Consider the following 27,402-nt stretch of genomic DNA (forward strand, 5'->3'; position numbering starts at 1 on the left):
GTGGCCACCATGCGCGTATGTGCGCCCCTCTCTTGGCTACCCTCGTGGTCTTGGATGCTAGTGCGGATCAAGGCCGAGCTCCCCAGAGAACTGAGTTGGACCGTGCCCCACCCCTCCAGGATTCCACGACCAACTCCTTTATTCCCGTTGTGAGTTAACCCTCAAATACATTCCTTTGACCATCAAATAGACTCCGTGGAGATGGAGAAAAGCATTTTGAACAAACCCTTGAGCCTGTGCGTGGCGGGGGTGGGCTGGGGTGGGGTGGGGTGTAGGGGGGTAGTAGGGATGGCAACTCAGGCTGGGCTTAGCCTGTCCCTAGGACTTGAGCTGGGACCCCGGGCCTGCAGCAGCTCGCAGCAGGAACCCGCCTTCGATGGCTGGAAGTGGACAAGGATTTTGCAAGACTTTTCTGTCTGGTAAGTCAACATGTGCTGAGCTTCACATTCCACCCCAAGGCCAAGAGGCCGTGTGAGCAGGTGACAAGACAGCCTGGCCCTGCCTGTCCCAAGCTGCTATGGCAGGAAGTCCTGAGCCTCCCGCGGTGAGGTCTGTCCACTTCCTGTATTTCCACCCTGCTTTGCAAAGCTGTGAGCCTTCTCCTGGGACAGGTGAGCAAGCCTGGGGAACCAGGTTAACAAGCGGACTCCAGTGTACAGCGCCAGACGTACTTACCCAGCCAGTTAGACCTACTCTCACCTGATCCTCCCAGCTGCCCTGGCAGGTAGGCAGGGGTGGGGTCAAGATCTCATTTTACAGATAAGGGAGCAGGCTTTCCCAAGTCCCTCATCACGTGAGGGACAGAGCTGACTGGCCAAGCCTGAGCTCACCTCCAGCCCAGAGCCAGCGATGCGTGAAAAGCGGGGCAGATGGTACCAGGATCTAAAATAAGGATGGGAAAAAAAAATACCTCAATTATGTAACAGTGAGAGGAATCTTTAGGCTCATGCACAGTAATCGCAGAGCGCGGCCACACAAACCAGCTCCCCCACCCCCCCCACTCCCTTGGCATTCTGAGCGTGGCTCCCGGGGTGAGGGCTGGAGGACTCCTCCAACCACCTTGCTACAGGCAGTGTGCTTTTGTAGAGCGGATACTGTGCCCAGTGGGCATCTCAGAGGACAGAATCTAGAAAGCCTTGAGCCCACACCTCCAGGGACTTGAGAGGCGTGGGCACGGAGCTCGGGACAGATAGGGTTGGTTTTGCTTCAGGAGCTCGAACCAAGAGAGATGGGGGCTCTGGGACTCTGGTAGAGATCACCCAGCCAGCCTCAGGCGTAAAAAGGCTTTCTGGTGTGCACAGTCATTAGAGGATGGTGACTCATGAGTGACAGCTTCAGAGGCACAGTGTGAGTATCCGAGGCTGGCCACTGGGGACCATAGTTTGGACAAGGGCTAAAAGAGGCTGCCTCAGAGCTTGAACTCTGCTAGTGGCCGGGTGCTCGTGACCTGGGAAAGTCTTTCCTTGGTTCAGAAAGGTTTATCCCGAGACTGAGCTAACCCTGCCTCCTCTGTCGAACTTCACGCCATTGGCACCTGCCTCTGACCCAGACCTCCACAGAACAACCTAAATCTCAGTTCTCTTGGTATTCTGTTTTGTTTTGTTTTTTTTTTTTTTTTTTTTTTTTTTTTTTTTTTTTTTTTTTTTTTTTTTGGTTTTTCGAGACAGGGTTTCTCTGTGTAGCTTTGCGCCTTTCCTGGAACTCACTTGGTAGCCCAGGCTGACCTTGAACTCACAGAGATCCGCCTGGCTCTGCCTCCCGAGTGCTGGGATTAAAGGCGTGCGCCACCACCGCCCGGCACCTCTTGGTATTCTGAAGTGGCTAAGTCAAGTTCAAGAGCCCAGGTCCCACTTTTGACAAGACTTCCACACACCTTGCTATCTGAACAGGAGATTTCAGCCCTGATTACCCCATCCCTCATGTACCCAGATGACACATTCTGGGCTGTCTGAGTTCCCTTCAGGCGGCCAAGAACTTTTCACCTCTGGTGAGGTGCTCACACCTGCTCACTTGCACATGCCCTCACAACTGTGGTCCCTCATCTCCTTCCACAGGAAGCAGGTCACTACTGATGAGGAAACATTATGCCCATTTCGCAGATAAGAAACCAGAGCCTCGGGGAGGTGATATGACTTATGGGAGGTCATAACCAGAAAAAGTGCCAAGGCAAACGCAGCATTCTAGTGTCTGTCTCCAGGACTCCTTCCTACCCCCCTAGTCTCCCCTGGGACCCTAGATCGGGCTAGACTTAACTCAGTGGCAGAACGGTGGGCCAGGCGGAAGCGTTCAAGCCAACCATCTCCCCAGCCCACAGTTTGCAGAAGGCAGAGGGAAGGGAGGCCCAGCCTTCTCAGTCTTGTGGCACATTCATCTGCCATGTCCAGTGTATTGTCAGATGACCATGCCCTTGATGTGAGGGGGCAGAGAGTGGGGACCGGAATGATTCTAAGGCGGGGCTCGGGGCCATCTGCCTTCACATCTTGGACATGTATCAGAAGGATGGAGGGAGGGGGAGAGAGAGAGAATGTGAATGAGAATTCCAGAGATGCTTTGTCCTGCTCTCGGTGAGACTTAATTACTCTCTCCCATGTCAGGCTAGTCTCGCTTATCAAATTAGAAGTGAGCTTAATTACAGCTCCTGGAGCAACCGCACTGGGCTCCTCAGAAGTTCAGCAGACCGGCTGCCTTTCCCAGCGTCAGCTCTGGCCAGCACTCAAGGGATGGCTGGTTCTACGGCTGCCTCTTTCCTCCTCTATTTGTGTTCTGCCAAAAAGCTTTGGTTCAGGATGTCGGGCCAAAGTGGTGCCAAAGTGGTACCGGACCCACCAGAAGAAACAAAGAGAGACCTACAACCATCCCACCCTGAACATGCCCAATCTCGCCTGGTCTCGGAAGCTAAGCTGAGTCAGACTGTTCGTACTCAGGAGGAACACAAAGATGGAGAACCAGGCTCCGTGCGGTGTATCTGCCATCCCAGCAGAAAGGTAATCAGGAGTTCAAGGCCAGCCTGGGCCACCGAGCAAGACCCCCAAGAGAAGAAAAGCAAAACCAAGAGCAAGCGAGCAAGACCCCCAAGAGAAGAAAAGCAAAACCAAGAGCAAGCGTGAGGCTAAGTGAGAAAACAGGAAATGTGTGGAGCTGTGAGGGCATCCTCATGGGAAGGGGTGAAGGAGCAAGCCCCACCCCGCCTCTTCAGTCCTCACGGTGAAGGGGCTAGAGCTAAGAGCTCCCTGTCATCAGACCGCAGGAGATCTAGGGTGAGGTGTTATTCCCAGCCTGAGGCGTTGGTAGCCACATGGGCCGATGTGGTGGGGGATGGAGTGGACAGGCTGCACCACTTTCAGAACTATGGGATGCTCAGGACCCCTAGTGCTACAAGCCAGCCAAGTGTGTGGAAGTACCTGGGAAGGGGAAGGGCGAATGGAGCTGCAGGTGCTCCCTAGGGGAGGCTGGGTTTCCAGAGGCCCAGCCTGGCAGCTCAAGTGCTGGAACTTGGGGAGACAGCATCTTTAAAAGGGAAGCCGGTGCTTCCTGGGAGTCTTGAATTGCAACACCAGGAATAGGTGGAGGAAATGGGATGAGATATCCAAAGGCAGTTTAGTTGAAGTAGGATCTCTAAAGCCATCCAGTCCCTGGTTCCAAGACTAACTACATACGAATCTCCTGGGAAACTGGTTCAAATAACAAAGAGGGGGAAAAAAATAACAGAGGCAGGGCTGGGCAATGTGGCCCAGTGGTCGAGCACTTGTCTAGCATACAGGAGACCCTGGATATCACCCCAGCACCCCAAGACACAAAGAAATAAGCCAACACCTAGAGTCAGTACGTAGTGTGGGCCCAGGACCTTAGTTCTTCAAGGTGACTCCAAAGTGCAGCTAGAAAACAGAAGATTGGAGACAAGAAGAGATGCTGTAATGGTTGCTGCCATGGAGACTGAGCAGTGCAGCCGGGCGGTGGTGGCGCACGCCGTTAGTCCCAGCACTCGGGAGGCAGAGGCAGGCGGATCTCTGTGAGTTCGAGGCCAGCCTGGTCTACAGAGTGAGTTCCAGGTCAGCCAGGGCTACACAGAGAAACCCTGTCTCGAAGCCAAAACCAAAAAAGATCCAAGCAGTGTGTTTGGGTGGGATGGAGGTGACATTCAAACCCAACCCTTGCTCCACCCTTTGCGCTCTGGAAACCTCATGCTCTACAGCAGCCCAAAAGCCGTACAACGCTCAGTGCCTATACTCTAGACCATTCTGAGACTCCCTCGGAGTCCCTGGAGTTTGGCAGGGCAGGGACGGGGTGTGGGCTCTTATCTTAGTCACTGTTTTATTGCTGAGAAGAGACACCATGACCAAAGCCACTCTTCCACAAAGAAAGCATTTAATTGAAGGCTTTCTCACAGTTTTAGAGGGCTCCTCCACGGTCATTATGGTGGGAAGCAGAGAGGCACAGCACTGGAATAGTAGCTGAGAGCCTTATAACCTGGTCTGATGGCATCAGGTGTAGGGTCCGAGGAAATGCTGAAGGAAGACCCCAGACTCGAGCAGTGCACGAGAACAGAAAGCATTTAATAGTCCAGCATGCATGTGGGGGTCGTTCACCTCTACAAAATGGCGACAACCCTGAGAGGGGCGGGTAGGCTGCTGCTTCTTTTTTTTTTTAAAAAAAATAATTTATTTATTTTTATTTTATGTGCATTGGTGTCTTGTCTACGTGTATGTCTGTGTGAGAGTCCCCTAAAACTGGGGTTACAGACAGTTGTGAGCTGCCATGTGGGTGCTGGGAATTGAACCTGGGTCCTCTGGAAGAGCAGGCAGCGCTCTTAACCGCTGAGCCATCTCTCCCAGCCCCTGTAGGCTTCTTTTAAGCACAGTTAAGGGGAGTTTTAGGGACACTTAGGCTATCTTAAATATGATTGGTTAAACAAACAGTAGTTCCATTAGTGTACTTTTAATTGGCTGAGGTTCAGTCTTTCCATTTTTGGACACACTTGCACAAGCTCGGTCAAGTTTGGACGGGACTCAGAAGGGGGCTGCTGGATGTGTCCTTGAGACATTGTGAGGCCGGCTCAGGCTTCGCCCCTGAACGCAAGGGCATTGTGGATAAATGGCCCTTTGTGGAAAAGACATGTTTTGCCCTTCTCAGAGAACTGAAACCTAAATTCAGTTGTGAGGGTGGGTGTGGTGGTATTGTGTTCCCCAAAATATTGTGCACTCTAATAAACTTATCTGGGGTCAGAGAACAGAACAGTCACAATATTAAACATAGAGGTTAGGCAGTGGTAGCACATGCCTTTAATTCTAGCATTCCAGAGGCAGAGATCCGCCTGGATCTCTGTGAGTTCAAGACCACACTGGAAACAGCCAAGCATGACGACTTACAAGAAGTAATGGCAGGAGGCAGAAAGGTATATAAGGCGTGAGGACGAGGAACTAGAGCCTTTTTAAGCTTTTAGGCTTTTGAGCAACAGTTCAGTTTAGATCCGTCTGGATGAAGACTCAGAAACTTCCAGTCTGAGGAAACAGGATCAGCTGAGGAATTGGCAAGGTGAGGTGGGTGTGGCTTGTTCTGCTTCTCTGATCTTCCAGCATTCACCCCAATACCTGGCCCCGGGTTTGTTCTCATTAATAAGACCATTTAAGAGTCATGCTACAGGTGGGAGAGTTTAACCCCTCCACAGGCATAGAGGGAGACACTGGGCCTGGTGTTTGAAATGTCAGAGCCCACCTCTCGGGACACTCTTCCTCCAACAAAGCCACACCTCTGAATCCTTCCCAAACAGGTCCACTGACTAGGGCCAATCATTCAAATCTATGAGCCCATGGGAGCCATCCTCACTCAAACCTTCACATCTCTGAGCAGAAGGAAGGTGGTTCCTTGTCATCTGCCACCCGGGTTTGAAATTAAGGGCTCTGTGAGAACCACAACTGACTGGCCAAAATAATCCTGCGTGTTTTCTAGGTGAAAAAACTTCCTAGGTGAACAGCAACAACAAAACAGACAAGGAGATTAGGGGCATAGAGTATTTTGCTCTTAGGGCTTCCTGCCCTCTGTCCTGGCCAAAGCTTAGCCACCCAGCGGCTCCACAGCAGCTAACTGAGGTCAGGAGCCAGGGGAGCCCACAGAGGCCTACTCTGAGGGGCTGTCCCTGACAAACTGGAGGCAAACTTGTCCCCTCAGCTTGTCCTGCGTTTGCTGATGTGAGACCTTGGTTGCTGAGGTGACTGCCTCAGAAGAGCTAGGGTTTCTCTTGCTGTGATGAAACGCCATGACCAAAAAGCACGTTGGGAGGACAGGGTTTATTAGGCTTACACTTTCACATTGTAGTCCATCGCTGAAGGAAGTCAGGACAGGAACTCAAACAGGGCAGCATCCTGGAGGCAGAAACTGATACAGAGGCCGCGGAGGGGTCTGCTTACTGGCTTGCCCCCAATGGCTTGCTCAGCTTGCTTTCCTATAGAACCCAGGACCACCAACCTAGGATAGCCCCACCCACAACAGTCTGGGCCCTCCCACATCAATCACTAATTAAGAAAATGCTTAATTTTCTGTGGGCTTGCTTACAGCCTCATTTTATGGAGGCACTTTTCTTTCTTTCTTTCCTTCCTTCCTTCCTTCCTTCCTTCCTTCCTTCCTTCCTTCCTTCCTTCCTTCCTTCTTTCTTTCTTTCTTTCTTTCTTTCTTTCTTTCTTTCTTTCTTTCTTTCTTTCTTTTTCTGAGACAGGGTTTCTCTGTAGCTTTGGAGCCTGTCCTGGATCTCGCTTTGTAGACCAGGCTGGTCTCAAACTCACAGAGATCCACCTGCCTCTGCCATGGAGGCATGTTCTTAACTGAAGTTCCCTACTCTCAGATGGCTTTAGCTTGTGTCGCATTGATAGAAAACTAGCCAGCACCGTGATGAAAAAGAGAAAGGCTTCGGTCCATCTCGGCTCTTGCGTATACTGCAAAAACGTTCAGGTACCCGGCAGAAAGCTCACTCAGAAACCTCAAAAGTCTCTGCCTTAGTTCATGCAAGTGTCTGTGCCCACGGGTGGGAAGCACCTGGAGCCCTCTGTGAGGATGGACAGTCTCTCATTTGGCGGCTACCACCATCTGGCTCACAGTGCTCTGGGGAGCCATGGAGGAGGCGTCAGGTCTCGACAGCCAGGAGGAACTTCCAGAGCTTTGATTTCACTTACTCTGTTTTTCAGCGAGGGGTTCGTGCCTAGAAAATACCCAGTCATTTCCTCCTGACATCTCTTTTCCAATGAAGCCTGCTGAGATTCAACGATGTCACAGACTGTCCCCATTTCCTACCTGTACCCCACAGGGAGCCTGTCCTTAGGATGTGTAAATGCACCGTAAATGAAGCAACCACCCCCGTCTCTGAAGCAGAGTGTTTTGTGCCCTGGTGTGGAGGGACTGGTCTGCTTTGAAGTGCATTTTCCCATTTGTCTTAACCACTGATTTATTGTGTGACTTTGGTCTTGGTCCATCTGTCTCCTCTTTGACCTTTGTTTGCCGGTACACACAATAAATCAGTGGCTCTTCTGTGATTGCTCAGAAAGGCCTGGTAAGGAATTCATTTATACTGAGGTCTTGTTAAAGAAAGGGTCCTGCTTTAAAAAGAAGGGGGGAGGGGAGAGAGAAGAAGGGGGGGAGGAGAGGAGGGGGGGAGGGGGAGGAGGAAAAGGAGGAGGAGCTGTTTAAAAACCACCAGCCCAGATGACTTCACAACTCTGTCAGAATTCCGACTAAAAGCTCATTGTTAGGTTTCTCTCCTCAGTCTGCACCTGAGGGAGGGAGACAGGGCATCATAAGGTGAGGCATCTCCCTTGTAACAGACCTGTCAGTGGGTAAGTCCTTCCTCAGAGCTCTCCCGCCTCCTGGAGTTAGAACCATTTCTGCCATTTTCTCCCCTCGCCTTTACAGGCCTCCCATGTCCTGACACCCATGAAAACTCCTTAAGGCACTTGCAAGGGTAACAAGCCCCCGACTCCTGCACCTACTCGTCCAACGTGGCTGACCTGCACAGAATATTCTCCCCACTTTACAGATGAGAGAACATGCTCAAAACAATGAAGGGGCTTGAGCCGGGTGAGAACACAGGTTTTGAACAGAGTGATGCAAGAATCCTTGCCTTCGAATACCCAGCTAAGGCCATGGCAACCTCTGTGGCCAAGCCAAGAGCGGCATATCCATCCTTTGTTCTAGTATTCTCCACAGCCAGCTGCCTTCTTGCGATCCAGGAAAGGAATGTCCTGTTAAGGTGTTGGTCCTGTTTGTTTGCTTTGTGTTGATGCAATAAACACCATGACCGAGAGCAACCTGGGAAGAAAAGGGCTCATTTGCTTCCACCTCCCCATCACAGTCCATCACTGAAGGAAGCCCAGGCAGGAACTAAAGGCAGGAAGCTGGAAGCTGGAACTGAAGCAGAGGCCATGGAGGAACACTGTTTACTGGCTTGTTCCTTGTGCCTTGCTCAGCCTGCTTTTCCTTTCTTCTTTTCTTTTCTTTTTTCAAGACAGGGTCTTACTATGTAGCTCTGGCTGTCCTGGAACTCTCACTGTAGACCAGGCTGGCCTCGAACGCACAGAGATCCACCTGCCTCTGTCTCCTGAGTGCTGGGAATAAAGGTGTGCACCATACACCACGCTCAGCCTGCTTTCTTATATCACCCTGGACCAATTGCCAAGGGATGGGACTGTTCATAGTGGGCTGGGCCCTCCCATATCAATCATTAACTTTAAAAAAAATAAATGCACCGTAGGCATGTGCCCACATGCCAGTCTGGTTGAGGCAATTTCTCAATTGAGTTTCTTTCCAGATGACTCCAGCTTGTGTCAAGTTAACAAAAAGTAAAAAATTTTTAAAAAGCAGCACAGATATAAAAAGTCACATTATGGCTTGAGAAAGAAAGATCCCCTGTGCCCCCATGAGCCCCAGACATTCAAGAGAAGCAGGCACCCAAGAAGCCTGAATTCGTGTCTGGTCAGGCAACTGCTTCTCTGCTGAGGGTGGAGCAGGGCAGGGGAGTCCTCAGTTAGGAGAATATTTCTCTTGAAGTCTCGCTTTCCTCTTCAGTGAGATGTGATGAAGGATGAAAAGTCACTATTCTTGAACATCCCCTATTCAGATCACCTGAGAATGTGCACAAATGTGCCCAGGGATCAGCTCTGGGGGTTGAGAACACACTGTTAAGTTTTTCCCTGTGGCTCATCGGTGTCGGAGACCACAGGACAGGAGAGAAGGTGGCCCGAGTGTCTTTCTTGCTCTGACGTCCGCACTGAGGCATCAGGAAGCATGGCGGGCACACTCTGACTCCCGTGGTTTCCTCTTGTGTACACTCCTAGATGTGGGAGAGCTCTCAGACAGATCACCAGTGTGTAAATGCTTTAGGAAAAGCGCAAGGACCAGGAGGCACGAGGCCTTGAACCTACTCGGACTTCCCCGTGACAGCTCTTTCCCAGGCCCTCAGCTGGGGGGAATCCAGTGGCCTCTGACTCCATGACATCCCAACCAAAGGATGCTTTATCTCTAGTGGAGCCTCCACCCACACGTATCTGCAAACTCCAGCTCCAAAACCGTCACCTTCCTTTCTCATCTCAAAGGAGACCTTAACTTCCAGGAGTCCAGAGTGGTCTTGTTGGCTCTTGGGTATTTGTATGCTCAGCACCCCTACAGCTGGCACCCACATGCCCGATACTCACCTGCTTGGTCACATGGAGTGTGCTGACTCCAAATTAAGCCGGTCTTTGGCTGTAAACAGCGGAAACCAATTCCGGCCGACTTAAGCAGAGAAGGAAGGAATTTATTGAGAGAATTGGGTGGTGGTAGGACTAATGGTTAGAGAACGAGGCTTGGAAGACAAGTTAGAGGCAGTTCTGGACACCTCCATGTCATGGAGGTTCCCCAAAGTTAAAGCCTCAGACTAAACTAAAGCCTCATTTTGGATCTCACAAAATGATAAATATCTACTCATATAGATAAAGCAGCCAGAGAGAATCTACATCCCAGACAAATGTTGGCCAATTCTGGGATGGTGGATGCCAGGAGCTGCGTTTTCCTGCTCCTCTATAGTCGTTCCAATCGCATGTGTGTCCCATCTGAGACCCTCTCTCTGTTCCACACACTATTCATCTAATGCTACCATTGTGCTTTCCACACTCAGCCACTGGATCTGCTAGCTCCTGCCCCGATCCCAGACCCACCCTCTCCTCTCTGCACCCCTCATCTGCTCACCCACTGACGCTCTGGCCCGTACTCCCTCAGTCCATTCTGCTTTCCCAGAAAAGGGTCACTTGGCATTCAAACTATCCGCTGGAAATGTATTTTGTTCTCTGGATACTCTTCTCCCTCATTCAGTTGACAAATTATTCACCAGCTGTCCACCACCATGTACCAGTTAGTGTGCCGGGTGCCGAGGGATAGAAAAACACCTTCCCGGAGCTTAGAGTGTGGTGCAGAACACAGGGCCAGTCAAAGAAGGATCCAACTGTCTCCTCACTAACTGTGGTCGATACTATGAAGGAAAATGTGAAAAAACTCCTGAACACTTTAGTAGAGGGACCTGATGGGGTCTGAGTGGACTCCTTGGAAAGTTGGTGTTTAGGTTAAAACATGAAATATGAGCAAGAGTAAATGGGAGGGAGGAGAAGGAAGGAAGGAAGGAAGGAAGGAAGGAAGGAAGGAAGGAAGGAAGGAAGGAAGGAAGGAAGGAAGGCGAAATAATGGCAATCAAGAAGGAGGGAGGGGGAGGGAGGGAGGGAGGGAGGGAAGATGGATTCTGGGGAGATGCAACAGTACGCAGTTCTGAGGCAGGCGAAGCTATTTCCTCTAAGAAATGGAGGAAGGCAGTGGCTGTGGTTTCTGACACCCATTTCAAGGGCACTGTGCTGGGGAGAGAGACATGGGCTGCATGTGCTGAGTACTGGGCCCACACCACAGGTTGTAACTGTTAACAACAACACTGTGAGGAGTTGAAGCCTGCAGGGAGATGAGGGCTAATGTGGAGCCCAAGCGAGAGATGATAATACTTTCTCAGACTAATAACCAGCAGCCATATAGTGGATCCAATAAAGCAGATTCAAAATCTATTTAGGAAGTGAAATTGGCAGTACTCAGTGATGAGCAGAATTTGAGAATGAGGGGAAACAACATCTGAGATGATCGAGGTTTGTCCCTTGGGCAGCCACGTGGACGGAATTAGAGGAACTCTCAATGCCTACTCCTTACGTTTCCCCACTGAGGGACTCTTATTAAGTAACACCCCTGAGCTCTGTCCCCTGGCTCTTCATATTGTTAGTATGCTGGGGAGGAGGGTTGGGCTGGTGTGGCTCTGGGTCCTCTCTTCACCCCTGCCTACTTGCTGCAGGCTGATGTGATGACAGAGAGCGTACTGGGGCCTGGCCGCCCTGAGAGGGAGGCTTGTAGTCTGCGGGCAGAGAAGTTCAACACTGCAGAAGAGCATGTCTGGCCAACCAGCCTCAAACTATGGCTTGGCTGGAAATGGAAAGGAGGTGCCACCTCCTGATCACCCCAAATCTAGAGGGGACATTTGACAAAGATGGTTTTGGGGGTGAGATTGTGAATTTTAACTTTGGACCCCTCTCCTAGACAGTTTAGATTTTTTTTATCTTTGGCTTGAATGTCCCATTAAGTTAGTAATTCACATGATTGAGGCTGGAGATCAATGGAGGATAAAGGTTTCCTATGTCACACTTGTGCCTCCACATACAGGAGCACCCACAGAAGTGGGCTCACACACACACACACACATATACACATATACACACACACATCACACACACCTCTCACACACACCACATACCTCACACCCACATGACACATATACATACCACACACATATACACCACATATACACACATCACACACACGAACATCACACACACACACCTCATACACATCACACACACATATCACACACACCTCACACACATATCACACATACCACACACACATCACACACACCACACACATGCACACCACACACACACCATACACACCCACACCACATACACACCACACACACACACCACACACACCACACACACACTACACACATACCACACATACACGACACACACCACACTACACACACTACACACATATACACACACTACACATACACCATACACACACTACACACATACCACACATACACCACACACACACACACACACACACACACACCCCACACGCCACACACACACACACACCACACATACACACACACACACCCCACACGCCACACACACACACACACCACACATGCATACCACACACACACCACACACACACACACACACACCACACACCACACACATACACCACACACACACTACACACACCACACACACACCATACACATACCACACACACCACACACACACACACCCTACACACCACACACATGGAAAGGAAAGAGGAAAACAGAGAAGGAATAGCTCAGACTGGCAAAGACAGTTCTGAGGGTAAAGACGCTTGCTTCACCAAAGGTCCCTCAGATTTGGAATGAGTTAAGTGACAAGCTATTGTCCTGGGGCCTGAAAGGTTTAGGGTTTAGGGCCCAAGGTGTGGGGGTGGGACACTGAGGAGGATTGTCCTCTGAGATACAAGATTTACCGAGAAAGCCATTAATTCCAAGAAAAGAGAGATGCCGGGGACAGACAGCATGTGGGGACGCTGGGGAGAGCTCAGGCCCATGTGGCAGAGTGGTTGTGCTTCCTTAGAGGTCTTAGAGACAGGGACGCTTCCATGCCACACGGTTGATGAGTGCTCCGGAGCTCACATCAGTGTGAGCACTCTCCTGTGGGTGCTCCTGTGTGTGGAGGCAGCAGTGTGACATAGGAAACCATCCTCTAGTGATCTCCTCGATCATGTGATTACTAAGTAATGGGACGTCGCTTCCCAGCTGGCAGGGGAGGGGGAGGGGGGTCTTGTGTTGCCAGGATAAGAGAAGGAACCTTGGTGAGTGTGACTGAGAGGGTGTGGGGGAATGAAAGAGGAGGGCCACACGTAGTGTACCCTGTGTCCAGGCAGAGGATGTGGTAGCGTTGGTAGCTTTCTGATGTCTTAGAATCTGATGGACTGGGCGTGTGCAAACTTCCTTGGGGAAATTGAGAATTAGGGGTCCACTGCTGTCCTGGAGTCTAGGCCCTAGGGGGATCTGCAGAAGTGTCCAGATTCACATAGGGGCTCTTGTGGGGAGCCAGGGGAGCACTTCCTGTCACTTCCTCGGCAGCAGCTTTAGGAAACGGGCCGCTGCAGGTGTGTGCAGCCTTGTTAGCCCCTAGCCCCAAACCTAACAAGGGCATTAACTACAGCAAAGTAAAAATCTCTAAAACTTTACTTCACTTTGGTTGGTCAACCTGGGCTTCCAAATCTGAGCAGAGGGAGAGGTGGTGAACCTACACCCATGTAGGGGTAGGTAACTCAGTAGTGGCCATGATTGGGTCTGTAACATGTCCTTTGCTGTACCGAGACATCTCATGTTCGTGGTACCTATTGGGAAACGCACTTTTATTGTTCCCATTTTATAGATTGGGAAGTAGGTTCTATGACTGGGGCAAGGCTACCTGTTAGGGAGAGGTGAACCTGGGGTCCTGAAGTTCTAGTGCTACTTTGTATGGGAGCATGCTCCTGGAGTTTTTCACAACATGTGAAATCTAGTCAAGATTCTGTCTGAGGCATCCCCATGAAAGGTGCAGGGAGAGCGGCCCTAGGCCGAGCACAGACTACTCCTGAGGCTGCAGGACCTGCTCTGGTCCTCCTGTGAGAGGCAGGGCACTGTGCAACATGAAGGTTCCTAGCTTTCTAATGGGAAGCAGGAAGGGAACAATGGCCCCTTCCTACCCAGCAGGGTGGCTTCGCCCCCTGCATGACAGTCCCTGGATGGTCTTTGTTATTCACTAGCCCTCAGACACGGAAAAGCAGAGGGATTGGGGGACCAATCACTGGTGGCTACGTGATTCCTTCTATTTTAAAGGAAGAAAGAAAAATGCTTACAGAGTAAATCCAGAATGGCCCCTGAAGAGCAAGCAGAGGCGTGGTTTCTATTGTAGCAACTGATTTTTGTTTGAACATATCCACACACCAGAGACCAGAAGGATGTTCACAGTGATTTTTGTGGTGTATGTGTGTGTGTGTAGTGTACACTCATTGGCACACATGTGGAGGCCAGCGGAGGATTTCAGGTATCCTGCTCTATGACTCTGTTGACGAGGTTTCTCCTGAACCTTGTATTCACTGTCTACCCATTCACCCATTCACTCATCTATCCATCCATCCATCCATCCATCCATCCATCCATCCATCCATCCATCCATCTATCCATCCCACTCATCCATCCACCCATCCATCCATCCATCCATCCATCCATCCTTCTGTCCATCCACCCACCCACTCATCCATCCACCCATCCACTCATTCACCCACCCATCCACCCACCCATCCTTCCATCCATCCATCCATCCATCCATCCATCCATCCATCCATCAGCTAGAGTGGCTGACCCATCTTCATGTCTCTGCCCTCCACAGCTTGGGAGTTAAGGTTGTGCCCTAGTTACACCCAGCTTTTTATGTGGGTGCTGGGGATCTGAACTTAGATCTCCATGCTTGCACAGCCAACACTCTTACCCTCTTCCCCAATGCCAGCTTACGACAATTTGACTTGTATTCTTAAAGCAGCCAGAGCATTGAAGGCTAGGGGTTGTGATTGACTCTTCTACGCCAATGGAGGAATCCCTGGGCTCTCTTCAGCTTTGATCATGTGAGTCAAGGCCTGGAGTTCCCTCTGATTTGACCCTTTCTCCCTCTGCCCCTTCTACACGCCCAACTCCTGCCCCCCCCCCCCCCCCCCCCCCCGCCCATTCTCACAACACTGCTCCCATTCCTAGGTTGTGCTCAAGATAGGTCAAGCACTTATTTGGCTGCCTCATATTCTGCCTTAAACTGACTAGAGGTTGTTTGGGGTGGTCAGGCATAGGGTGTTATAAGGCTAGCTTACCCAGTGGCCTCTCTCTGAGGCCCTTGTTCGTTGACATACTTATAGAATATTCCTTCCTTCCCCGTTGAGTTGGCCTACCTTTGGTTTGTTTTAAAAAGGCAGAAGGATGAAGTAGGGATCGTGGGGTATGGTATTTTGAACAAGTGTACCCCACACAGCCTCATTATATGCTCATTTGAATGTTTATCTCCAATTGGTGGAACTGTTTGGGAAGGATTAGCAGGTGTGGCTTTGTTGGGGGCTGGGCTTTGAGGTTTCAAAATCCCACACCATTCCCAGTGTGCTTTCTGCCTCTTTCTTGTGGATCAAGATGTGAGCTCTCAGCTGTTCCTGCTGCCATGTGCCAGTTAAACGTTTTCTTTTGTAAGTTGCTTTCAGTTATGATGTTTAATCACAGCGAAAGAAAAGTAACTAACACACAGGGCTATGAAATCCCACTCTACCCTGTCCCTATACTTAATGGATCAGAATACTTCATTTCAGTTCTTTTTAAAATACATACTTCATTGAGCCAGCCATGATCATTAGAACATTAGAAATAATGTTCCTTAGTCGCTATTCCAGCTTATAGAATTCTGAGGAAGAAAAGTTCCAGAACAATGATATGGTACACTTCCCACAAGTTGAAGATGTCCGTGAGCTTCTTAAGTCTCATTATGACAGTCTCACATGCTGGGGAGTCGGTGGGTGACACCTTGGATCCCCACAGCAGAGATCAAAATAGCAACAAAACAGTGGTTATTATAACCCGCTACCTGCCTGCCTGACAGACCCTGAGTTAAACAATACAGATTTAAAATGAAAAGACACAGTCTCTGCATCCAAAGGCTCCTGGGCTGAGACACTTTGTACAAAAATCATGAACTGAAATCACTGTGTGTGTGTGTGTGTGTGTGTGTGTGTGTGTGTGTGTTTCTATATATGCATGAGAGAGTATGTGTGTATGTGTGTGTGAGAGAGTGTGTGTGTTTGTGTTTCTGTGTATGTACAAGAGAGTGTGTGTATATGTGTGTGTCTGTTTGTGTGTTTCTGTGTGTGAGAGAGTGTGTGTGTGTTTCTGTGTATGTACGAGAGAGAGAGTGTGTGTGTGTCTGTGTTTCTGTGTGTGAGAGAGTGTGTGTGTGTTTCTGTGTATGTACGAGAGAGAGAGTGTGTGTGTGTCTGTGTTTCTGTGTGTGAGAGAGTGTGTGTGTGTGTTTCTGTGTATGTACGAGAGAGAGAGAGAGAGAGAGAGAGAGAGAGAGAGAGAGAGAGAGAGAGAGAATGTGTGTGTGTGTGTGTGTGTGTGTGTGTGTGTGTGTGTGTTTCTGTGTGTGTGAGAGAGAGAGTGTGTGCGGGTGTGTGTGTGCGCCCCAGATGTCAACCTCAGGAACCTCCCACACTGTTTTTGAGACAGGGCCTCTCACTTGGACCTGGAGTCATCGATTAGGCTGGCAGGCTGCTGGCTAGTAAGTCCCAGGAGGCTTGTTTCCGCCTCCTCAGAGCTTGGACTTTAAGTGTGCACCATCACACTTTGCTTTTATGTGGGTGCTGGGACACATAGGTTCTCATGCTTAGTCAGCAAGCCCTCTCTCTCTAGCCCCTGAATTCTCTCTTCCCATCCTACAGGCCCCAAGTGACCAGCATCAGCACCGTCAACTGCGCTCAGGAGTGAGTATGGATTGGGCCCCTTCCCCTTTTACTGCTTCACGCTGCTGTGTGCCAGGTTTCGCAAACATGATATGTATGTGTGCAGCCTTTCATACCTCACCCACAGGAGTTCTGGGCTTTGCTTCTCAGCTGATTTCCCAAAGATGAAGAGGAAATGTGTTTATTCATTTAAATTGCTTCATGTAAGGATCCGCTCAGCTGAACACCTGGATTGTATTTTGATAATGTCCTGATGTTGATGTTGAGAGAGCTTGATAATTCAATAACGATGTAATGCATCCTATTTTTTTAAAACAGAAACTTGGCTGGATTTCGGCTAAGTAAACAGAAGAGGTTTCTTTTAAGAAAATGGTAAAGGAACACATTTGCAAAGTCACCAGATGAGAGACCAGCACTCCTCCTGGCAGTTCTGTCCGCATTTGGCACTTTTTAGGTCACCTCCAGAATGACACAACGTCTCTGTGGGCCTCATCCCATCTGCTGTCTGTCATGGCCTGGGGCCCATCACTCCTAAGCCGCCCCTCCTGCCTTCCGGGCAGGCCTGGGCCTTCAGTGTGAGCAGCCCCCCCCCCCCCCCGGAGAAGCCACGCCTCCTGTAGCATTTCCACATGTCTCAGGATAACATATCACCCCACGTCTCTGTCCAGCCAGCAGCTACAGGAGGAAACTGCCTGATGTCGTCTGGGCCTACTCCAAAGCTGTCCTACAGCCATGGTAGCTAGGAGAGAGCTGCTTTCAAAGCTGAAGGCAAGCAGACAAACAGCCTGAAACCTGTTATTCACACCAGCATCAGACTATCAAAGACAGCCCCATGGCCTCTTGTGGTCGCTGAGCTGAAGATATGTAACCAGTTGTCAGGGTAAAGACAGTTCCATCCTGCCTGTTTCCATGGTCCGTCTCTCACCTGGAAGCTCCCTGGAGAAGGCCAGTAGAGTGTGGGCAGCAGTGACATTCAGTGAGGGGAGTCTCTAGATCTGGTTTTCACTGGAAGACTCTGGTGGTTCCACAGCCCTTCCGGAGGCTTGCTGGTCATGGTGCTGCCTCTCTGGCTTGCCATGCTCCAGCTGAACAATTTTGTGAGCATTCTGGCAGCCTCTGTACCCGGAAAGTGCCTTTCTTGGACAGGGAACTAGAAATACTAGCTCATGGGAGCTTAGACCGGCCAAGACCAACTGCAGATTTTGCATATGGAAGGCAAGGACCTTAAAAGCCAAATTTTGAAAGAAAGCAAAAAGTGGTAGTCGAGGAAAGAGCCAAACACTGGAGGAAAAAAAGGAATTTTTAAGCAGAGAAAGAAAACGTTGACCAAGACACGGAGGGAACCGTGATGGTTCCGAGAGGGCGCTGAAAGCTGCTGGTTCTTGCTCAGGCCGAAAGCCCTTCACTGCATTATGAAGACATCTTGGATACGTCCAATAGCGTAGGCATCTTCTGTGTCCTTCGCTGGGTTTCAAGCAGATACACAGAGGAGGATGACTGGGGTGGGAGCTGTGTGAGTAGAAAAAATGGAAGGTCTGCAGTTAATTATTAAAAAAAAAAAATAAGATGGGTATAGATCAGTGGTAGAGTCCTTGCCTAACATGCTGGAAGATTCCATCCCTTGCAACAAGGAAGGAAAGAAGGGAGGGAGGGAGGGGGGGGAGGGAGGGAGGGATGGAGGGAAGCAGAAAGCAGTGTGTGTGTGTGTGTGTGTGTGTGTGTGTGTGTGTGTGTGTGTATGTGTGTGTGTAATTCTCAAATAACATCTGAGATTTGTCACCAGCCAGGTGTGAGCATCTCCTAATGCAAGGTCCGTAGGAATCCTCGCACCAGATTGAGCTGGGCAGCTGTCCTCACACAGTCGCGTGTCCTCGTGTGTCCCACAGTCCTAATGTCCAGTGAAGGAAGGCGCTAGATGGTCCTACAGACGGCGTGGACCACCCATCGGAGGGGCTGGAGTTTCACACCAGCTCAGCTCAAGTGAAAGAGAGCATAATCTGTCTTCCATCTGGTCCTCTTGGACCGCTTGGCCACACTGGAAATAAACGGACAGTTTCGGGGTGGTTTGCCGGCCCGGGTTCCTGAAGGCATGGGAATTTGGAGTCCTCGCAGCCACGGCACAGACTGCCCTCAGTGCAACTCATCATTTCTCACCAGCTCTTCCCTGCAGGTCACCTGCCGACGGTGGCCTATCCCAACGCCAAGCCAGTGGGGACAGATGGCCCAAGATGATAAGACGACCTCAGAGCAGCCACAGCGTTAGGACTAGAACGCCCTGATTTTACCGATAAGGAAGCTGAAACCAGGCAGGAAGAAACCACTGCTTCTGGTTCACGCTCCGCTTCCCCGCTGGCTTTTCCCCTCCTCCACTTTCACGTGCATGTGTACATGTTCACATGTGTGGGGGCACACGTGTGTGCACAGAATGCGGAGGGCCAAGGCTGATGTTGGGAATCATCTTTGATTGCTCTCCCATCTCATTCACTAAGGCAGGGTCTGTCAGTCAAACCAGAGCTGGCCCCTATGGCTTGCCCTGTTGGTCCCCCATGCCCACCTCCTAAGGCTCGAATTACCGGTGGGCGGCAGTGGCTACCTGGCTTCTACATGGGTTCTCGGATCCAAACTCAGGGTCTTATACTCGCAGGGCAGGTGTTTCAACACAAATCTCTCAGCCCAGTGATTATTTCTGAACTCCAAGGCTTAGCAGAATACATGGCCCAAGGAAGATGCTCAGCGATGTTTGAGAAAGGAGGGAAGAGGGGTATGAAGGGAGGAGAATGTGCTAAGCTCACTCCTGTGACTGTATAGACCTCACCCCACCGCCTCTCCCCAGAGTGCCGACCCCTGTGCCTCTCACTGTTGCTCACTGTGGTCAGTGCTCTCAGGAGGTCATGACCTGTTGTCCAGAAAACATTACTGACACCATCAGACCCGAAAGCATCATCAATAGAATACTGGGACAGCACTTGGGTGGCTCCCTGGTCCATCTGAACAGCATCAGGGAAGCCAAGAAGGTATTTGGCTTACATCCTTGCTAAGGGGCTGTGGCAGGGTACCCATTTAGGCTAGGGTTTGTGTTTGAATAGGACTCAGGAATAAGACATCACCTCCACTCCCAGAGAGAAGAGTCTAGGAGAGTTGAGTGTAAGTTTCCATAGGACACACGCAGAATGGAACTTAACGGACTATCCAGCAAGGCACCCATGTGAATCGGTAGGATCCTTGGAAAATCAACAAGGCAGGGCCTGAGAAACAGGCTGAGAGAGAGCAGAGGGGGCCTGCTCCAGCTCAGACACTGTCAGAGGCAGAGAAAGATTAGATGCAGGATCTGGGCTGCTCATGAGACACAGCAGTGGTGAGTTTAGCAAGTCACCAAGGCAACAGAGCTCACCTGTAGATTCTACAGGGTGGCAATAGCCTCACCCCTGACCTATGGGGATTGGAGAGTGAGGTGGGGACTATTAAGGGAACTGAGTCCAGCTGAACTATTTTTTATTGTCTCAGGCCCCCCAACTCCACATTCCGCCAGCCTTGGGAATCCATCGCTGCCCTTCACTTTAAGGATGGCTGGGGATCAGAGTGGCATGTGACCCTCTTCTCGGCCTCAAAGCCCTATCGGTGATGTGACCTTCTCCAACATCCAGACACTGTGTCTTCTGTCCCAGGGGTGCTGCTGGATCCACTCCTTGCTCACACCCCGAGAGTTTTATGACCTTCTTGGGAAGTTAGGCACATTTGAGAGGCATGGCAGAGAACACTCAGGCAGCCATGGTCTCAGGCCCACCTGAGCATGGAGCCTGGGTAGCCCATGGAAGATGCTTAATGGATGTTCAGGAAGGAGGGAAGGGAGGCATGGAGAGAGAGGAGACTTGCCAAGGTCAAAACAGTGGTTGTGTAGAGTCGGGCCTCACTCCACAGCCTCCACAGGCATGCTCACAAATCTTTATTCACACACTCGCTGGCCTCTTAGAGGAGCTAAGGACCTGAGCATTCCATACTGGGATGAGGGTTTGGAGTGATCAGGACAAGCTCACAAAGGACTCCACACCAAGACAGACGGGCAGAACATTGTTGTCTCAGAGTCACAGGTTAAAGTCAGTGGTGATCAAGGTTTGTTCTTTGTTTTGTTTTGTTTCTGAGACAGAGTTTCTCTGTGTAGTCCTGGCTGTCCTGAAATTTGCTCTGTAGCCCAGGCTGGCCTCGAACTCACAGAGATCTTCCTGCCTCTGCCTCCCTGAGTCCTGGAATTAAAGGTGCGCGCCACCATACCCAGCTCAAGGTTTGTTTTGTAATCAGGAGAACGAATCACCGTTAGAGACCATGTTAGATTACACAAACCTGCTAGACAGAGCTACCGTGTCCTCTCAGCTGTTTCCTAGTTTGCTTTGCTTTCTACTGCAGGGAGAAACACCACGACCAAAAGCAACTTTGTGAGCAACGGGAAAGGCTCACATGTCTATGTCACAGTCCATCACTGAGTGAAGTCAGGAACCTATAGGTTCCTGAAGCAGAGATCACGGAAGGATGCTGCCTACTGGCTTCCTCCCCTACAGCCTTCTCAGCTTGTTGTCTTATACAACCCAGGACCACCTGCCCAGGATGGCACTGTCCACAGTCAGTGGGGCCTTCCTACATCAATCCTTAATGAAGAAAATGCCCCCACAGACATGCACACAGGCCGATACAATGGAGGCAGTTCCTCAACTGAGGTTCCCTCTTCCTAAGGAACTCTAGTTTGTGACAAAAACTATCACATCCCTCTTACCCAAGTGTCATCCCCACCCTAATCTCCAAAATGGCTGGAGCAGTGGAGCAATACTAATTCATTTCCCATAATGGAGAAGCGGGGAAACTGAGGTACAAAGAACTCAAAGGATTATCTCAAGCTCATTTGCTATTGGGACCAGAGACATAAGAATTGAGATGCCTCCTCTCCCAAGCTCAGGGCTTGTCTACTAGTTCTAGGCCAGTCTGGAGATTCCCAGGAGCCCTGGGTGTGTCTGGGCAAAGGCATGCTTCAGTCTGGCATTTCAATCTGGCAGTCCAGCCAGAGCAAACATCTCCTGGTGTTATAATCCCTTCAGTGAGAAAACTAGGTTTGAATCACTTGAGATGTTATCTCCAGCAAAGCAGGAAAGGTATCCTGGTGGTCGGGATCCAAGGAATACCACAAAGTCACACCACACAACAAACCTCACACAAGAGATTTATTGGGAAAGATACAGGGAGGTGGCTGCCTCTGCTTGGGAGAGAAGCAGCAGAGAACTGAGCAAGAGGCATGTTTTATTTATGTTTTCTGGGGGGTGGACTTTTCCAGGGTAGAGATTTCCAGGGTGGGGATTGGTGGGATTTCAAGTCCTGGAATTGAGTTTGGACTTTTTACCCTACAATAGGACCCAGAAAACCATTAGGGACTGTGGTTTGGTCTAAGGAGGTAAAGATTTAGTAGCTGCATGGACTGTCAGTGAAGACATTTATGCTTGCTGGACTTCTGGTCATTTATGCATTGGCCTAGTGGTATGACTTTGGTAACTTGAAGAAAAAGCCTGTTCTTTCCTCACAGACACTTTAGAGAGCTGACCAACATTAGAAGCTAACACGGCTTTCTGACTGTCTTCTCTGGCTCTGTCTTGGTTAGGACTCTTTCTACCAGGCCTTTGCTGGGTCTCATGACAAATTTTCCTCTCAATGGCTTTGTGGCTGACATGGCTAGCTCGGGCTTGGGATGACATGAAACATCTAAGATGGACAGCATATACACTCGCTTGTTCATTACTTAGTTATTAACCCCACCCCCCCCATACAACCAAGGTAAGAAATGCTTTTAAGAGAAAAGCCGCTCCCTGATGATAGTCAAACCACCCTTCATTGTATAGCAGTTTCCTCCAGGGTTAAAACCTTCCGTCCTGAAGAAAAGCTTCTTGAGACACAGGATGTAAAGGGAAAGTAAAATAAATAAATAAATAAATAAAAAGCAGGAGAGGGGGATATTTGGGGATGAAATATTTTAGAAGGAGGTAAAACAACAGAATGTTCTAGGGGGAAGTGAAACACTCCACCCTGCGGGAAAGTTTCATTAAGACAGGAAGAGAACAACTCATAATAGCCTAAGGAAGTTCCTGAAACTGACCAGATTCACTAGGCCCCTCCCTCCCCTAGAGTAAACAGTAAAGACTGCTGAGAGTCACTCCCAGACAAGCTAAGCTGCAAAGATGAAGAAGGGACCAGCCACACTGCCTAGAAGAAACTAAGACCTGCAGAGCTGACTGGAAGAGGTTTAGACCAACCGAGGCACCTGGAAAGGACACTCTTCCACCTGTTGAGCTGCCTGTAGGCTGTGCAGTGTGCTCCAGATTCCCAGTGTCTGTGAGCTGTCATTCATGCTGGGCTTTGGGGATGCAACTGTCTTTGAGTCATTTCTGCTCCTGTAAGTGACCCCTCACCCATATTCCTGTAGGTAACCCCAGTAATGCTCATGGGTTCACTAAGGTGGACTCTGGTGGTATCTGTACTTTGTTCTGTTACGGGTTTCCTATCTGGGGTGAATGGACGTGTGTGTTATCTCTCTCCTGCAGCACCCCTCCACAATCACCCGGCACAGCTGCTCTGTTACGCTCTGCTCCCCCAGCACCATTTACCCATTTGCCGTATTTTACAGTTTGCCAAAGACTTTTTGACTGTATATTCTCACTTGATCCTCACAAAAATGCTGTGGAGCAGGCCAGGCAAGCATGACCAGAGCGGCAGGAGTCATGTTCCATGATGTTGCTAGTTAACATTTATTGAACAAATATTGATTCCTATGTATTTATAGGTGGTATCTAGTCAGATTTGCTGATGTGGTTCCCAGGACTCTTTCAGACCACACCAGGTGCTCTCTCCTAAGGCTAGAAATGAAAATGACTTTTCCATTGGACATAGGTTAAGAGACTTAATATGGTGTAGGCAATGCACAGCAACTTGGTAGATCCTAATGGGTCATGCTTCATCTGAATAACGAATCAGAGGCTCTCATACTTGCAGCACAAAGACACACTTGGAGAGGAATCATTTATTGAGATGATCAGTGGCTTTTAAACATTTTAAGACCATTCTTAAGTTCGACTCTGGCTCAGTCAGTAGCTCAGTGGTAGAATACTTGCTGGGCATATGCTAGGCCCTGGGTTCAATCCCAGCCCTAAGTAAAACAGAGAAGATCAAGTCTTACCAAGCAGCTTGGTGCAGAGAACCCAAAACCTTGCTTATTTTTTCTTAGATAATTTCTACAATGACCGGGTAATTTATGAATTTATTTCCAACAGTCTTGGAGACTTGAGGCCACATCTGTTAAGAATCTTCTTGTGATGGGGAGTTGATGGGGAGTCTACAGAATTCCCAAGATAGTACAGGGATCACCTGGCTACTGCAGTGGCCTAGCTCAGGCCTCCTCTGATCAACATGACTTGGGGATATTCAAGTCATGGCAGGGTCTTCAGAGAAACCCTTTATTTATTGATGAGGAAACGGGCCCAGAGGCCCAGGGAGAGGCCACGTGGAGATCGGGTACCTGAGCAGAAGCTGGGGCCACAACCAATGTAATCAGTGTATTCCCATCATGGTCCCTTATCAAGAACGGGTTGAACTTCCCAGGTCATCTTTAGAGCATGCACCTCCCCACTTCCTTTCTGCTTTCGAACCCCATCCTGCCATTTCTTCGGCCTTTCTCAAGCTGGTCCCTCCTTTCAGAAAGCATTTCCACCTGTGAACTTCGAGACCTAGGTCAAAGTGTCTCCTCTCCCCAGGGAGCTCTCTGGATCCCAGCCAGGGAGACCTTACATTTGAGTCCCCTCAGATCTGCTGGGGAGAGTCAGGATGCTCTGCTTTGCCTTAGTCCCGCCCCCAAAGGCCAGCCCTCCTTAAGAGGCCACAGAACTGAAAGCAGATCTTCCAACTCTGATGTACGCTTCAAAAAGCATCATTCAAAATTGTCATCCCGGGTAGCACGCACGTACGTGTGCGTATTCGAAACAAATCTGGCTATGTAGCCCGGCCTGGCTTTGAATTCAGTCCTCCAGCCTCTGTCTCCTGAGGCAGTACTACCTCAGCTTTGTTAATGGGATCGCCCTGTGGAATCAGCCTCAGTACTACAGTCCTCAAGCCCTGGCTAGATTACGTACGGTAGAGCTGTTTAAAATGATAGGAGCAGTTGCTCTGGGCTGTCTCCTTCATAGCCTCAACAGAGCAGGCTAACACTCAAAATGGACTCATCCAGTGATGAAGTCCACTGAGCTTTCTATCTGACCTGAGACATCAAGATTGGACACACTGCGCTCAAATTTCCTGAATGTGCCAGTTGGAAGTGCAGAGGAATTAAGCTCTTCTACCTTAATCCTTCCACGGATCGCTAAAGAGCCACTTGCCAATCAATTGTTTTTATATTTCTCAGTCTACCTGTCCTCACTGTATAAAAAAAGCAACTTGGAAAATGACCGATCTATATTTTGGTTTTGTTTTCTTCAGCGATTTTGTGTCTATAAAACCAACTCCTTCAGTTTGGCTTATTGGAATACTTGATTCTGTTTCATGCGATCAAAATATTGCTAGATTCTAAAATTGAAAATAAAGCCAATTAAGATTGTTACATTGTGATATTTGTCCTTGGACAAAGCAAAACAAAAGTGTTCCTATCTTGTCCTCATCTTCTTGGTTTTTGTTTTGTTAGGTTGTTGTTGTTGTTGTTGTTGTTTTGTTTTTTTGACAGGGTATTACAATGTAGCCCTAGCAGGAATCAGCCATTGGCAATCCTCCTGCCTTAGCCTCTTGAATTCTGGGATTTCAAGCATGAATTGCCACACTTGGCATATTCGTTCCCATCTTAATTGAGTGTTGACCATGGGACTCACACAAGCATCATGTGTGACAGACCTTGACCAGGCCCTGACAGTGGCCGAGGAGTCACACTGGCCCGGCCACTCCCGGAGCTGCTGCTGATTTCCAGCTTACTGTACACACACACACACACACACACACACACACACACACACACACACACACACACACGCTGCTCCTCTCAGAGGAGCCGGAGGCAAGCCACAAGGACGGCATCGGCACACTTCATCCTGCCTGGTGGGCCTCATCAGTATTCCATCATGAGTGGGGGTAAGGGCTCATTAGGCCCCACCTCTACCTGAAGAACCTCAGGTAGTTAGTGGTTGCTGGAAGAGAGGGAGTCATAGTCCTCAGTGGTGTAGACACTGGTCAGTTGTCCTTGCTCAAGTAAACAACCCCGACCCATGCTCAGGGAAGCAACCCCAATTAAATGTAACTGGGTACAGAAAACCAAAACATACATAACCAGGAGGGAGAGCTGCTGGGCAGAAGGCGGCGTTTGGTAGGAGGGGGATGAAAGGGGGTAAAGAGGGGGAGAAGGGCTAAAGTGCATGTGTATGTATGAAATTGGAGAAGAATAAATACATTTTAAAATCCCTAAAAACTGCAGCAGAAATTTTTAAGCCCCTCTAAAATTGCACAAGGGTTGGTAGTTATGTTGTGTGTTATTCGGGAATTCTGATTGACAGTGGCTACATCTGAGCTGTCTTTTAAGAAAGGGACTGAATATAATCTTGGTCTCTGGGTAGCTTAGGAGAAGGGTTTCCTAATGCAGAAGATTAAAAAGCAGTCTGTAGGGAACTAGAAATTGAGTCCAGTTCAAAGGTCAGCTCTCATAGAGTTATACCCCAAGCCTGAGCCAGCCATGGCCTCTGGTCTCTGTTTTAGATGCTCTGAACCAACGCTACTCCATTTTTATTTTCTTCCTTGGTAGGAAGTAAGGTCTTTGCAAATGAAATCAAGTTAAGATGAGGTCACACTGGAATGGGGGGGACTCTATTGTTGCATGATTGTTTTTCCTTAGAAGAAGGGGCCTGGGGATGCGGCTCAGTAGTAAAGCATTTGTCTACTATGCATGAGGCCCTGAGTTCAATCCCCAGGACCATGCGCAAGAAGAAAAGAGATGTAACTCAATGCATGGAGGCCTGGCCTAGAGAGATAGATACACAGAGAGAGGTGGGGGTAAGAGAAGGAGGGGGGAGAGAGGGGAAAGGGAGGGAGGGAGGGATGGGAAGAGAGAGAGAGAGAGAGAGAGAGAGAGAGAGAGAGAGAGAGAGAGAGAGGCTGCCATGTGAAAAGGCCAGGCCTTGGACTACTTTGAGAAACGAAATCTTCTCTTGAGACTTTCAGGGACGACAGCGAGGCTCTACAGCCACTCTGATTTCTGACCTCAAGCCTCAAAAACCGTGAGAGAGTAACTGTCTCTTGTCTGGGGCCACCTAGTTCTCAGACACTTCAATTCAAGAGCCCTGAGCAACACAGACGAGACAGGGCCTGCCCACACAGAACCCACATAGTCTGCGGAGGCAATGACAACCGACATGAATGAAGAGAGCAGAAACTGGCAGGTTCTGGTTAAGTAGTGCACTGGCTGGTTGTGTGTGTGCCAACTCGACACAAGCTAGAGTCATCAGAGAGGAAGGGGCCTCAGCTGAGGAAAGGCCTCCATGAGCTCCAGCTGTAGGGCATTTTCTCAATTAGTGATCAATGGGGGAGGGCCCAGCCCATGGTGGGCGGGGCCATCCCTGGGCTGGAGGTCCTGGGTTCTATAAGAAAGCAGGTTGAGCAAGCCATGGGGAGCAAGCCAGTGAGCAGCGCCCCTCCGTGGCCTCTGCATCAGCTCCTGCCTCCAGGTTCCTGCCCTGTTTGAGTTCCTGAACTGACTTCTTCAGTGATGAACAGTGGTGATAG

The 27,402-nt window shown here is 49.7% G+C and overlaps 2 long non-coding RNA genes across 4 annotated transcripts in view; one reads left to right on the top strand and one right to left on the bottom strand.

Annotated features, from left to right (window-relative positions):
• Positions 1-10: 10 nt before the first annotated feature.
• LOC128111965 (uncharacterized) lies at positions 11-25,243 on the top strand. 3 transcript variants are annotated; one of them, XR_008218796.1, is made up of 3 exons: positions 11-149; positions 16,603-18,136; positions 18,407-25,243. It is a non-coding gene; the product is annotated as an uncharacterized LOC128111965 (long non-coding RNA). The 3 variants fall into 3 exon arrangements; XR_008218794.1 differs by having other exon boundaries at positions 16,603-18,064; XR_008218795.1 differs by lacking the exon at positions 18,407-25,243 and having other exon boundaries at positions 16,603-16,644; positions 16,942-18,263.
• Positions 25,244-26,837: 1,594 nt separating this feature from the next.
• The window catches only part of LOC128111492 (uncharacterized), an 8,490-nt gene continuing 7,925 nt past the window's right edge, over positions 26,838-27,402 (bottom strand). The window contains exon 4 of the long non-coding RNA XR_008218660.1: positions 26,838-27,402. This exon is cut by the window's right edge and continues 385 nt beyond it. This is a non-coding gene — a long non-coding RNA (uncharacterized LOC128111492).

This window comes from Peromyscus californicus, unplaced genomic scaffold, assembly GCF_007827085.1.
Source record: "Peromyscus californicus insignis strain IS unplaced genomic scaffold, ASM782708v3 Scaffold_16__1_contigs__length_79575227, whole genome shotgun sequence".
NCBI classification, from domain to species: Eukaryota; Metazoa; Chordata; class Mammalia; order Rodentia; family Cricetidae; genus Peromyscus; species Peromyscus californicus.